The sequence below is a fragment of the Capra hircus genome, chromosome 16 (genome assembly GCF_001704415.2).
Source record: "Capra hircus breed San Clemente chromosome 16, ASM170441v1, whole genome shotgun sequence".
Taxonomy (NCBI): Eukaryota; Metazoa; Chordata; class Mammalia; order Artiodactyla; family Bovidae; genus Capra; species Capra hircus.
This window is the reverse complement of record NC_030823.1, coordinates 68336257-68350211: the sequence shown is the minus strand read 5'-3', so window position 1 is coordinate 68350211 and position 13955 is coordinate 68336257. Positions and strand designations below refer to the sequence as shown.

The 13955-nt window shown below is 43.8% G+C and overlaps 1 long non-coding RNA gene across 1 annotated transcript; it reads right to left on the bottom strand.

The window, feature by feature from the left end:
- LOC108637756 lies at positions 5488-10971 on the bottom strand. The gene is made up of 3 exons (XR_001919255.1): positions 10903-10971; positions 8430-8584; positions 5488-5875 (listed from the first exon to the last, which is right to left on the bottom strand). It is a non-coding gene; the product is annotated as an uncharacterized LOC108637756 (long non-coding RNA).

The following is a 13955-nucleotide window of genomic DNA, read 5'->3' as shown; positions in this document are numbered from 1 at the left end:
TGCACAGTATTTAACTGATCACAAAATGCCATCATTTCTACCTCTGAAATATCACCCCAGTATCACTAGCTCTACTTCCTTACTGTCCTCCCACACTCCTTCGGGTCTTCATCATTTCTTACCCAGAAAAATGCAGTCGCCTGATGTATCTTCCTGCCTCCAGCCTCATCCCCTTCCACACTCGCGCAGCCAAAGATCTGATCATGAACTAATGATGTTCTGCATCATCTACAGAAAATGGCCCCAACGTCAGACATTAACATGAAGAGCGCTTCACAGTCTGGCCCCTCATTACCTTTACGATCCAAGTTTTTCAGAGCACCTGTCATCTCCCTTACCTCCGTCATATCTCCCCCAGCAACAATTGAGTCTCATTCATTATTCTTAGTGTATAATGCTAGGTCTGGCCCAAAGCAGGCGCTTAGCAAATGTATGTCAAATGATATGTGGCATAGGTGTACGGACGAAAAAGTAAATGTATTCATTTACTACTGCAGCTGTAAAAAGTTACCACAAATTTAGTGGTTTGAAGCAACACTGAGTTATTATATTTTAGCTCTAGAAGTCAGAAGTCTAAAGTGGGTCAACAGGTTGCATTCTGGGGGTTCCAAGGAAGGACCCATTTCCTTGTCTCTTCCAGCTTCCAGGGGCCACCTGTGTTCCTTGACTTGTAGCCCCTTCCTCTCTCTTCACACCACTCTAAACTCTGCTTGCAGCTTCTGCTAAGCCTCTTCATTCGTGTCCGACTCTGTGCGACCCTCTGGACTGTAGCCCACCAGGCTCCTCTGTGCATGGGATTCTCCAGGCAAGACTACTGGAGTGGGTTGCCATTTCCTTCTCCCAAACTCTGCTTCTATCATCCTATATCCTTCTCTCTAGACCTCTGGCTATAACACTCCTGTACCCTTTTTATAAAGACCTCTGTGATTATATCATAAAGCCTCTCTGGATAATCATAATAATCTCCCCATCTCCCATGCTACAATTCAATCATATGCAAAGTTCCTCTTACCATGTAAGGTAACAATATTCATCAGTTTTGGAGATGAGGATGTCAATGTCTTGGGATGGGAGTCATTATTCAGCTTTCAACAGTGAATCAATAGATTAAAAAAAAAAAAAAACAAGGAGTATCATAGTAGTATAAGCTGCCAGGGAAAGTTATACAAAGGGGAGTCTAAACTCTGCCTAGAAATCAAGGAAAAGCCTCAGCGAGAGAATAGTGCTTGAATTGAGTTTGAAACATACACAGGAGTTTTAAAGGGACAAAGGAAGGCAGCCCTTCCAAGTGGAAGAAACAGCATAACCAAAAGCATGGGGACAGGGGCTGGGGCCTGATACGATGGAAGCATAGGTTTCAAGCTCAGGAGACAATGAAAGGGAGAGTGGACTGGAGGGCAAGGTCCTATATGCCATGCTAAAGGATTTTGGAATTTAATCTGAGGGATGTGTGGAATCACTTGGGAAGCAAGTTGGGGGTATGACACAATCATGCTCTAGAACAGCACTATCCGATAGAACTTTCTGCAATGAGGCAAATACTCTGTATCTGCACTCTTCAGGGGGCCACCATGAGCCACGTGGACTGCTGAGCACTTAAAATGTAGCCAGGGTAACTGAGGAGCTAGATTTTCCAGTTTCACTTCGTTTTATTTAAACGTAAATAGCTCTAAGTGGCTAGTGGCTACCAGATTGAATGACACTGTTCTGGGATGATCATCTGGAGGATGGATTGAAGGTAATTTGTAGATAATTTATGAGAAACTAAGGGCAGGGAACCCAGAAGGCACCTGCCCAGATGATACGTGAACACTACCTGAACTCAAACCCAGGCAGCAGTGATGACAGCTGTAGAGAGATTAGAGAGGGTGCCGTACTGGGAGGATTTGATTGACTGAACGTAGGCAAGTCTACGATGAATCTCGGTTTCTTACTTGGGTGGCTGGATGGTGATATTCACTGAGCGAAAGGAGCAGAGTTTAAAAGTTAAGATGATAATTTTAATTTAAGGTCGCTATTAAATGGAGACAGTCTAAAATGAATGTTGAGAGCTCACGAGGGGCAGATCTGGGCTGAAAGTATTGCTTTGGATACTATCGGCACACAGGTGAGGGCTGAACCCCTCGGGTGTGGATGGTTTTGCTCAGGAGGAGTAAGTAGCCTAGAAAAGCGGAGGGCATAAGACAGATCCTCAGGGAGGACCAGCATAGGCTGAGAAGAATGGCTTCACGAGCTCTGAGGAAAACTAGGAGAAAGAGGGGCTTGGACTTCGAAGGAGGAAGAAGTCAAGAAGGAAATGATGGAGTTTTCTCATAGAAGTCCAGTGTAACAGTGACAAAAAAGTTGTCAGGGGATTTGAGATGGGTAACTTAGCAAGAGCAGTTCCAGCAGAGTGCGGATGGAAGTCGAGGGGCAGTTGGAAGCTGGAGGAATCGTGAGCAATTGTGAGGAAAAAGGCAGGGGCCTCGCTGTAGACCGTAAGCATTAACTCTTGTCTCAATGAGCTTGACTGAGAGGAAAAGGGAAGGCGACCAGAGGGTAAAGGGGATACAAAGGAGAAGATGAGTGAGATTGGCTCCCATTTACATACAGAAGACACAGAGCCTAAAGCTTGAGGGGATGCTAAAAACACTGGAGAGGAAAAAGGGGGCTGGGTAACACTGCCAGCTGCCCCAGCCAAGCAGTCCACACTTTAGTTCTCCATATGATGAAAGCACACAAAAACATAGATGTGTAGATTGCGTTTTAAAAACTCCACTTGAAAAAATTATTATATGTGCATAACTAGTACAGTCTAATGTAAAATATAAGGTATAACAGAGATTTTTATCAGTGTGCTTTCCCTGCCAGGCCATTTTTGGTCCACAAATTTAATTAAAGAGCGTCTGGTATTTCTGTCAAAACCTCTGACACATCAGAAATGTGTCTCTGCTAGAGCAAGGTCTCTGCATCTCAGAGAATATGCTTCTTGCCATTTGAGGTGCCACGGTCTCAATGACCTTCTTTCCAGAGGCTTCAGAGGAGACTTTATGGGAGCAAAGTGCCAAAAGTGTAAGATCACGCTCAACTTGCCCCTCAGGTTCCCCCACTGCCCCACTACCGCTACCCTCCACACAGTCACACACACACACACACACACACACACACACACACACACACACAGATGCAACTGTTTTACATAAGGATAGCCGTCTTAGTCTGTTCTGGCTATAAAAATACCATAGATGGGGTGACTTACGGATGACAGTTGATTTCTCCCAGTTCTGGCGACTGGCTGGCCTCCTGATTCACACATGGCCGTCCTCTGCACGTTCACGGCAGAAGGGTCTCTCTGGAGCCTCCTTTACAAGGGCAGGAATCCCTCCGATGGGGCTCTGTCCTCACGACCAATCACCTCCCAAAGGCTTCACTTCAAACACCATCACGTTAGGCCTTAGGTTTCAACACGTGAATCGGAAGGGGTGGCAGGAGAGGAATACAAGCATTCAGTCCACAGCAATGGGATAACACAGTTCCGACCTGGGCTCTCTCCCACCTTCCCTCTGATGGCCACCAGCAGGCTTAGAGATGTCTCTGAGACGTGGCCTCGGCCTTCCCTGGTGGCTCAGTAGTAACGAATCCACCTGCCCGTGCAGGAGACGTGGGTCTGATGCCTGATCCGGTAAGATCCCTCATGCCGTGGAGCAACTAAGCTCTTGAAGCACAACTATTGAGGCTGTGCTCTGGAGCCCGGGAGCCGTGACTACGGAAGCCCGCGTTCCCTGGAGCCTGGGCTCTGCGGCAAGTGAAGCCACCGCAATGAGAAACCCGTGCGCCGCAACTAGAGAGGAGCTCCCGCTCGCCACTAGAGAAAAGCCTGTGCAGCCACGAAGACCCAGCACAGCCAATAAAAAAATATTAGTGGCCTCAGCAGAGTCACGGGAACTGATAAGAAGAAAAAGTCAGGGAGAAACAGAAGATGGAAATGCAGAAAATGCAGAGGTCCCTGCAGGAAGGAGACGGAAAGTGATACTCATGACCCTTGAGGGGAAAGAACGTGAGGAGGAGGCTGCAGAAAAGGCCAATGCCACTGTGTGCTGCTGCTCCCTGAAACCTTCTCATATCCCCACAGCATCGGCCTGTGCGTGCTCACTCAGTTGAGTCTGACTCTTTGTGATGCCATGGACTATAGCCCAGCAGGCTCCTCTGTCCATGGGATTCTCCACGCAAGAATACTGGAGTGGGTTGCCATTTCCTTCTCCAGAGGATCTTCCCGACCCAGGGATTAAACCCAGGTCTCCTGCATTGCAGGTGGATTCTTTACCACTAAGCCAGCAGGCTTAGTTATCATCAGGCCATAGCCCCAGTTAAATGCTGGGGTTGAAAATCTGTTAAGTGCTAATGGGAATTTAGTGGGAGATTTCTTTCGAGGCACTCCAAATGTTGCCTGCCTCAGTTCAGTTCAGTCACTCAGTCATGTGCGACTCTTTGCAACCCTATGAACTGCAGCACGCCAGGCTTCCCTATCCATCACCAACCCCCAGAGCTTGCTCAAACTCATGGCCATTGCATCAGTGATGTCATCCAACCATCTCATCCTCTGTCGTCCCCTTCTCCTCCTGCCTTCAGTCTTTCCCAACATCAGGGTCTTTTCCAATGAGTCAGTTCTTTGCATCAGGTGGCCAAAGTATTGGAGCTTCAGCTTCAGCTTCAGCATCAGTCCTTCCAATAAATATTCGGGACTGATCTCCTTTAGGATGGACTGGTTGGATCTCCTTGCAGTCCAAAGGACTCTCAAGAGTCTTCTCCAACACCACAGTTCAAAAGCACCAGTGTGCCTGGCCAGGTGCCTGTCTATTTATTAATGCCTGTTGGTTGACACTGAAAGAAAAGACAGGGGACCTTGCAAATGGCATAGCCAACATGTCTGCCTGAGTCTCCAAGGAAAAGAGAACTTGCAAAATAGCTCGGATCTTTTTCTACAAAAAGCTAGCCAATAAGTGAGAGAAAGAAGAAACTTCAAGCTGGAAGAGAAATTTTAGGTTACTTATTTTCAGATAAGGAACATGTAGCTCAGAGATGCATTATTAATGAATGACCCAAAGAAATAAAACAGAGACCAGGTCTCCTGACTCCCACCTCACTCCCTTTCCACCTTCTCGGAGGTTTTCAGATTGGGTTCCCTGGAGGCATCCTGGAGAAAAGGGTGGAAGAAAGCCCAGTCCAGTGAGCAGATTCTGATTTCCCAACCCCTTCAACCACGTTCAAACATAGTCATTCCTTGTTGTCTCCCCTACACACACACACACACACACACACACACACATGACTTTTGCACAATACTTCATTTGAAGCAAATTTCTGTTCCTAAAACTAAGTTTAAAAAACACTGCCTTATACTGTACTTCTATTTATTTATGTTTTATGTACAGCAAGAAACTAGGCCTTGTTTTAAAGACTTATTGCCAAATATAGAAGGCTTTTTTTTCAGTATGAATATGATATGGAACTGATAAGGGTGAGTGGAAAGTGCAGCAAGATTCACATGTTGCGGATATACGGTTCACAGAAGAGTGTTTAACAGTAGTTCTCAAACTTCTATCACCTGGAGAGCCTGTTAAAGTACACATCTCAGGCTCCACACCAGCATCTCTGATGCAGAAACGAGGGGGTGGAGACCAAGAATTTTCAACAAGTTTCTAGATGCGGCCGATGCTGCTGGTCCGGAGGCCACGCTTTGTAGAACACAGACGCTGAAGAGGAGTTGCTTCTAGAGGAGGTGCTCGCTTCCAGGTGCTGATGCTTCCAAGTGATGCTTCCAATGGAACTTCCAGTGCACAGCAAGAACTTCTTTCTGAGGTAGTATTAATTCAATTGGCGGAAGTAATGTCTGAGACTTTTTAAGAAACGGAAAAATGCTTATGTTATAATGTTGAATAAAAAAGAATATGATTTCAATGAGAAAAGAGAATAGGAGAGAAACTGAAATGTGCTAATTAATTTCCTTGCTGCACAAAGCAGACTTTATTTGATCTCTAGACATTATGTAGATACGGTAGTTGGTGGTTGGTGTGGGAATGAATGCTTATATCTATATGTGTATCAGAGCTACTCATCCATTTAAAAACTATTCATAAACATTGGGGTCTGAGGTGGAAGTAAATTTCTATTTATATGCATATGAGTGTCATATGCACTCATTCCTTCCACAAATATTTATAAATGCCTACCAGATGCCAGGCACCGTGCCAGGCACTGGGGAAAAGACACATGCTCGTTGCCTGCAGTCCTGTGAAAGAAACAGGAAGTGAGATAAGAGCTCATCGAAGTGTATGGAAAATTCTATGGAGGGGGAACCATTTGGTTTGACAGATACTGAGGTCCATTTTGGACAATTTAAGTTTGGGTTTGTGGAATATCCAGGGAGAGAGATCAAGTAGAAAGCTGGAACATGCAGAACTCAGGAGGGAAACCTGGGTTGGAGGTGTAGATCAATGGCTAATCATAGGCATACATGATTTCTCTGTGAATATGAGTGAAGTATGAGGAAAAGAATACCACCTAGATGAGGAGGAACCAGTAAAGAAGATTGAGAGGCTTACTGCGGGGATAAAGATAAAACATAAAATTAAGGATATTCCTTTTATTAAACAACAGTGATTTGTTTGCTTGAAATCAGATTCTTTTAGTAATTTGGTCAGTATACCTTGCAGGAACAAGATGATATGCTGAATTACTCATAATATGTCTATACTTCCTGGGGAAATCAAACCTTATGTTTTCATATGAGTGATGGTATCTTACTTAAGTGAAGAAAAGATTGTCCTCACAAACATAATGCTAAAACCCTAGTTAATCATCTTTCTAGGGACTTCCCTGGTGGTCTAGGGACTAGGACATGGTGCTTTCACTGCTATGGACCCAAGTTTGATCCCTGATTGGGGAACTAAGAATCCATAAGCTGTACAACGTGCCAAACATAATAACAATACTTTTTCTAATGGTTTTCTCCTTAAGGCCATGAGCTTTTGGTCATTTAGTCATATTTGTTGTTGTTCAGTCACCAAGTCATGTCCGACTTTGCAACCCCATGGGCTGCAGCATGCTAGGCTTCCCTGTCCTTCACTATCTCCCAGGGTTTGCTCAGATTCATGTCCATTGAGTTGGTGATGCTATCTAACCATCTTATCTTCTGCATAAACACACAGGATTGGTCATATGCAAAAACAAGTCAATTCTCCCCCGTCTAAGGGGCTAACGGATTTGTAATGTAATCTCACAGATGCATATGTACACACACGCATAAACACAATCTTTTCCCTACTTCCTACAACCTCATCTCCCTTTGAGTTTAAAGATACACTTGCAACGCGTAGAGGGCCGCATCTCTAGTTACAGTTGTTATGAGATTTTAAAATTTTAAGTCAAAGTTTCTCCATCTCTAGTGCGTTTTGTGTTTCAGTCACTCAGTCGTGTCTGTGTCTGACTCTTTGCGACCCCATGGACTGTAACCCACCAGGCTCCTCTGTCCATGGAATTCTCTAGACAAGGCCATTCCCTTTTCCAGGAGATCTTCCAGACCCAGGAATCTAACCCAGGTCTCCTACATTGCGAGCATATTCTTTACTGTCAGCCACCAGGGAAGCCAGGTTAATATTCAGATCAATGTGCGCTTAATAAGCTCTTTCATGTTGATACAATAGCAGGTTAGGTGATTGTTTCTACACTCCCTGCACAAAAGTTGGCTCTCTAGTTATTTATATATGTTAAAGTATATACGTATATTCACAATGCATAGATGATGTTGTCTTTGTATTTTGTTACATATATGGCTTCTGGATTATCAGGATTATCATTCTGGTCAACATATACAACATGTATACATTGTACATATGTGATATTGTGTGCATAAGAATTATTGCGGTAAAAGTCACATAATGTAAAAACACAATATTTTGACCATATTTAACTGTACAGTTCAGTGGCACTAAGTACATTCACATTGCCTGGCAACTCTCACCATCACCCATCTCTTGAATTATTCACCTGCCTAAACTGAAACCCTGTCCCCACTAAACGCGAACTCCCCATCCCCCGCACCCCCCCAACTCTGACCACCTCCACCCGCCACCCTGGCATCTGCCAGCGCACTTTCTAACTCTGCGAATTTGACTGTCCTAGGTATCTTATGTAAGTATCTTGACGGTGGTAGTGCTTACACAATTCTGCATTTGTCAACACTACAGAACTCTACAGCCCCCAATTTACTACGTGTCAATTTTAAAATAAACTTTAGAAATTTAAATGCTGAATCTGTAATAGTTGCTACTTTAAAGAACATTGTTTCAGATAAATCCAGCTTGTCACTGTATGGCCAAACCACTGACACGCATATTCACTTCTCTTTATAGAACTTCCACATCAAGTTTTTTACTTGCTCGTAATCTTACTCCAAGGAAGTTCAGTTGACTTTCCCAAGATACAATGGAAGGTGGCTGTTCAAGTCTTTTTGCCTTCGGTGCCTCAAATTTCTACTTGTTCATTGAGAGAATTCTCCAGAGATAGATGTATGGCAGCACTTTGAGAACAATATTCACACCCACTGCTGAAGAGGGAAAAGGGAGAGATCAGCGTTCAACTCTGGGAAACAATTTAGTGCCCACATGTGTTACTTACCAACTAACCACGGAGCAAGTACTGGGAGAGAAGCAATTAAAACGGTGACAAATATGGCCCAGAATATAAGGGGATTAGGGACTTCCCTGGTGGCTCAGACAGCAAAGCATCTGTCTACAATGCGGGAGACCTGGGTTCAGTCCCTGGGTTGGGAAGATCCCCTGGAGAAGGCAACGGCACCCCACTCCAGTACTATTGCCTGGAAAATCCCATGGACAGAGGAGCCTGGTAGGCTACAGTCCATGGGGTCGCAAAGAGTCAGGCACGACTGAGCGACTTCACTTTCACTTTCACTTTTCATATGGGGATTAAGACTTGTGCTCAGGTCTCCCACCCCTGCTTCTGTGTACACCCTGGACTTCAGGTACACGTCTCTTCATCCACTCTGTTACCTCGTGGCCACTACCTGCGGGTGAAGGATGCTAGTGTTCGCAGAACAGCATGCTGATGCATTTTTTCCTGCCATTGTATGTAACATGTTTTCTAATTCTTTTGCTCTATTCAGCATTTGACCCCAACGATAGGGGATTATGGTATTAACTCTCTACCCAGCACACATTCTTTACAGACTCTCACTAAATACTGTAAGCCTGCTGCAGAGGAATAAAAGTGAAAGCATACCGTCTGGTCTTAAGCTGAGCACACAGAGGGTCGTGATCCAATTGGAAGGGAAGCAGAATTTTTAAAAAGAAAGAGGTTTGACCAAATTTTAATCCTTGTCATTTTCATTTCTCTTACCCTGTGGATTTGGGTGATTTTATTTACACTGTCAGCTTGAGCCTAGGGATTGGAAATCAGGCTTTTATGGAGATTATTAAAAGTACATAGAGTACACTAAAGGTTGGGCTAACTGATATACGCTGCTAAAAATATGAATGTGAATGTCCTGGTATTAGATGCCAGTGGCGTACATTTCATCCTCCTTAGAAGGTTATTCTTGGGAGCTGGACCTGCTGCCATGGTAATGAGATGCAGGCTGTCAGGATATTTCTAATAGGTAGTGAGTGACCATGGATGGGAATGAATTAGCATTACTCAGATGAGAAGGTAGCTCTTTATACCAATAATTCCAATGCAAAGCAATTCCACCACCCTTCTCCTAAAAGAGAGGGTATTGTAAATTGGGGGTGGGAGTGGAGGGAGGAGGAGGCCAGGGTTAAAGCTTCAAGGATTTACTGATGGCTTGGATGGGCTGTGATGTCCTCCAGGTCTCTAGGCTGGGTATTGTTGGCCTGAGCTTCTTTACTGTCTAGATGCATGAGTAGTGACTTGGTGAGGTACTGTCATATAGTCCTAGATGACAAAGAGAAAGCTCTAGACCTCAGTCACAGCCTTTTAAGATCTCAGCAGATAAAAATGAAGTGCTTTACCCAATCTCAAAATACTAGGAGCAGTCACGCTTTGACGAATCAGGTTTAGGATCTCAAAGACATGGAAATACCACGTTACAAAGTAGCTGACTATGCAGGACTTGTGTCCTTGCAAGGTTATAGATTATGATAATCTTAATAGGCTTAAGAGGGTTTTAAAGAGATTCCTGGATCACAGTTCTATACTGGACCACCATGAGAAAATGGGTGTTTTAGGGACTTATTTCCAGTTTTGAATGCCAGCAGCATCCACACGCTTGCTGCCTGGCCTTGCTGGGTGTCACCAATAGGTCAAGAGGGATTGCTGTGCTGGAGTTTTCAAGTGCAATCCACACCCAGAAATGAGGAGGAAGACATATCGCCAGAAACAACTGCCCATGGGTTTATTTAACCTGGTGTTCTCATATCCCAAGACCTGGGCAACGGTGTTCAGTTATTGACTGAGCTTTATATAGCTTTGTCATGTCCTAGATGCCTATGTATAAAAATGTGCTATCCTGCCATAGAAAGATATGCTAAGCCCCAGTGTGCTATCCAGGCCACAGAAAAAGGACCACCATGAAGGGTGGACCTTCAATGCCTTCACTGATGAAAACTTTAGCTCTGAACCACTTGTCCCAATTCTCTTACATTCTACAGCCTGACTTGTTCCTATCTATCAGAACAATCCTAAAAAAGGACTTTTTGAACCAAATGTGATGAAGATGACAGGGCAGGAGGATGATTTCACTCCTTTCAAGAAAAATAAAGAGCTTTCCCAGCTTTATGATCTAGTCTTCAGTTTAGAATAGCGTATTGGTCAAGGTGATCAACGCAGCTGCTATAAAACACAATTTCCAAATATAAGTGCTATCCTCAATACAAAGTTATTACTTACTCAGAAATTTCTGCTGTCAGTTGGCCTCCTTCCATCGTGTACGTGTGACAGTTTCATCTTAGAGTCCTTTGCTTGCAGCTATTTAGATGGGAGAAAATGTAAAGAAGACACATGAGATTGTAACACATTTGCCCTTAAAGTAACAGTCATCACTTCTGCTCCCATTCCATTGGCCAGCCCTTGGGATCACATGGCCCATTTAACTTCAGGGTGGCCCAGAAGAGACTTCCCACATGTCCAAGAAGAGACTCAAAAATGATGATCACTAAAAGTTTTACCATAGTCTGAATTTCTGAACATCAAATATTCATTTTACTTTCCTCTTACTCACAGATCACACTCACCTCACCCCACAGAGGACAATGCAAAGTCCCATCCAGTCACCACCACCATATCAATGTCCAGAACACTTGAGGAGGGCAGCATCTTCTCCATAAGTCTGATGTAGGACCTCTAGGTAGGTTCTACATGCAGGACCTATGTAGGTAGCCTACATATTAAAAAGACAAGTAATCTGCACCCTACTTCCCCATCATCACAATCCATTTATAATAATGGGGAAAATACAGGAAAACAATCTGTTTATATAGGAAAATAATAGGTAACACTCCACATCATGGTCCACGGCCAAGCTGAGCCCCTCTGAGTCAGCATGTATAGCCCATACCTTCTGGGCATGGTGGCTATGTGTGCGGAATAGCTCTAGGAAGGACTCCATTGTTTGTTCTTCTTGGACACATCTGAAATTGGCTTAGTGGGGACACCCTTCCTTTCAAACAGTGCGCCTGCAAAAGCTTGACTTCCACTCACTCTGGAATGGGTTGGCAGCTAGGGAATTGCTTTAAATCTTGAACAGGCAAGAACGTTCCAAGTTCAAGCCTCTTCTTTCTTTGGCAATGCAATTTTAAGCTTAGAAAACATATGATATATTTGCTTCAGTCAGGTCCTTGTGCCAGTGACCACACTCAGTTATTTTTTAAATCTTGTTATCAAATTACTTTTTTTTTCTTTTTCTTTTTGCTTCTTCCCCTCCATGCCATTTTCTCTCTCAAAATAATTACCTAAATGCATTGAGGCTATCAAAAACAATAGGTGAGAAGGCCATACTGCTGATTTTATTTTTGCCTCAAACAACTTCTTTCACATGTCACATGAGAACTTTTACTCGATATTTGTCACCAAAAGACATTATTCTGGTAGCATGTCTTACTGTTGGAGTCTAAAGAAGGCTTATTTTTTTCTAATCCTACAGCCCTAACTTTTGGACTCTGTATTCTATTTTTGACTGTGTGGATCACAATAAACTCTGGAAAATTCTTCAAGAGATGGGAATACCAGACCACCTGAACTGCCTCTTCAGAAACCTATATGCAGGTCAGGAAGCAACAGTTAGAACTGGACATGGAACAACAGACTGGTTCCAAATAGGAAAAGGAGTACGTCAAGGATGTATATTGTCACCCTGCTTATTTAACTTCGATGCAGAGTACATCATGAGAAATGCTGGGCTGGAAGAAGCACAAGCTGAAATCAAGATTGCCAGGAGAAATATCAATAACCTCAGATATGCAGATGACACCACCCTTATGGCAGAAAGTGAAGAGGAACTAAAGAGCCTCTTGAAGAAAGTGAAAAAGGAGAGTAGAAAAAGTTGGCTTAAAGCTCAACATTCAGAAAACGAAGATCATGGCATCTGGTCTCATCACTTCATAGAAAATAGATGGGAAACAGTGGAAACAGTGGCAGACTTTATTTTTTTGGCTTCAAAATCACTGCAGATGGTGACTGCAGCCATGAAATTAAAACACGCTTACTCCTTGGAAGGAAAGTTATGACTAGCTTAGATAGCATATTGAAAAGCAGACATATTACTTTGCCAACAGAGGTCCATCTAGTCAAGGCTGTGGTTTTTCCCGTGGTCATGTATGGATGTGAGAGTTGGACTGTGAAGAAAGCTGAGTGCCGAAGAATTGATGCTTTTGAACTGTGGTGTTGGAGAAGACTCTTGAGAGTCCCTTGGACTGCAAGGAGAGCCAACCAGTCTATTCTAAAGGAGATCAGTCCTGGGTGTTCATTGGAAGGACTGGTGCTAAAGCTGAAACTCCAATACTTTGGCCACCTCATGTGAAGAGTTGACTCATTGGAAAAGACCCTGATGCTGGGAGGGATTGGGGGCAGGAGGAGAAGGGGACGACAGAGGATGAGATGGCTGGATGGTATCCCCGACTTGATGGACATGAGTCTGAGTGAACTCTGAGAGTTGGTGATGGACAGGGAGGCTTGGAGTGCTGTGATTCATGGGGTTGCAGAGAGTTGGACACAACTGAGCCACTGAACTGAACTGAACTGATTCTATTTTTGCTAGCAAACTCATGAATTCTTTCCTGAGTCATCATATAGTCTAGATAAGCCCGAAACACTGCTAGGATTCTGTTTTCTAACCATTTACCCTCATGATAAAAACTGTGATGTGACTACCTTCTAATCAATAGGAGGCAATAATTCTACCAAATTTGTCACTGCATAAACTGAATTTCCATCTTTCCAGATTCTGGTATTAGCTTCTTTTCAGCCTGTTGCTGAATTCCTAAATGAGTGATAACACACTTAGGCTAGTGTAACAGTCAAGGAATGCAATTTAGTTATGCCACTACTGCACTTCCAATACCAATCTCTGTATCAGAGCAACACATACCAGTTGCTACCTCAGTGGTCTCACACCGCTAGGTGTATTTCTCCCTCATGTCACTGTCCATGTTGGAGGCTCTCTTCCAAGCGGATATTCAGGAACCCAAACTCCTTCCCTTTCGTGATGTTGCAATCACAAATCAGAGGCATCTAAACTCACTGTGGATGGGAACGTAAAAGCCAGAACATGCTTTTAAGGGGCAGAACTAGAGGTGGCTTATATCCCTCAGTCCTAACTGTTTTGGCCAGAGCCCTGTCACATGACCCCAAGCCAACAAGGAGAAGTGATTCTGTGTGCTCAGGAACAGGAAATGGGATGGGACTGAGGAGCTTATGACTCTCAATACTATAATAGAAAGTATCAT